The following is a 1,122-nucleotide window of genomic DNA, read 5'->3' on the forward strand; positions in this document are numbered from 1 at the left end:
GAGCCCACAGGCCGGGCAAAAAACCAAAGATAAAAGGATTACAGGGAATCAAGATCCTTTCCAGACTCCACATCGGCAGAAGGCTGCGGAGGAAGAACCATAGAAATCGGGACAGCCTTGACGGCACCGTCATCTCGGTTTAAAACCTCCACACCAGATCCCTCCCCGGCCAAAGGTAAAGTCGGGTTCGCAACCGGAACTTTGGGGTCAGACACCGGAACCTCATCCTCGTTGGGAGCAGGAACAATCTTTCCCTCCACAACAACATTATCCGTACTGAATAAACTCAGATCCAGGTCAGGAGCAAGAACCCGGACCTGAGCCTTCAAATTTTCAAACATAGCATCCATACCCTTAGCCACATGACCTTCTAGCTCATAAAAATCATCCTGAGCGGATCGCAACCTCTCCTTTGTCTCCACAAGCTCAGCATATGTCCAAGTATAACTCTCCCTCGCCGCCTTCGCCATCTCCTCGGACGAACTCGCCGCCGCCACAGCCGCAGTAGCTTTAGCTTTCTCCTTCTCCAAAGACGCCTCCAGCTCAGCAATCCTAGCAGCCTTCAGTTCGCTAATCCTCTCGAACTCAGATTGAGCCTTCTCAAGTCGGGAACTGGTCGCACCAATGGGGGATTTCTTGAACTCTCGGGCAATAGCGGCATGAAGACTAGCCATCCGAACACAGCTCCGCACCATATACTGAAAATGGTGCTCCATAGACACATCATCAGTAGAAATAAAAGTCTGAGGGAGAATATGCTGTTCAACCCAACCAAGAGCATCAAAATCCTTATCATTAAAAGAGGGAAGGGTAAAACAAAGTTTCAAAAAAGCGCTAGCTAAAAGGTTGTTATCCAAAAACAACTAAAAAGCATAAAGCGGAACTAAAAGTCAAAACGCGAACAAACACCGCAAGCTAAAAAAGTTACTACAAGTAGCTAATAGCAAAAAGGTGTTCAAAGCATTAACAGAAACCATCCAAAAAAGAGCCCACAGGCCGGGCAAAAAACCAAAGATAAAAGGATTACAGGGAATCAAGATCCTTTCCGGACTCCACATCGGCAGAAGGCTGCGGAGGAAACATAGAAATCGGGACAGCATTGACGGCACCGTCATCTCGGTT

Source organism: Arachis duranensis, chromosome 10 (genome assembly GCF_000817695.3).
Source record: "Arachis duranensis cultivar V14167 chromosome 10, aradu.V14167.gnm2.J7QH, whole genome shotgun sequence".
In the NCBI taxonomy this organism is placed as follows: domain Eukaryota; kingdom Viridiplantae; phylum Streptophyta; class Magnoliopsida; order Fabales; family Fabaceae; genus Arachis; species Arachis duranensis.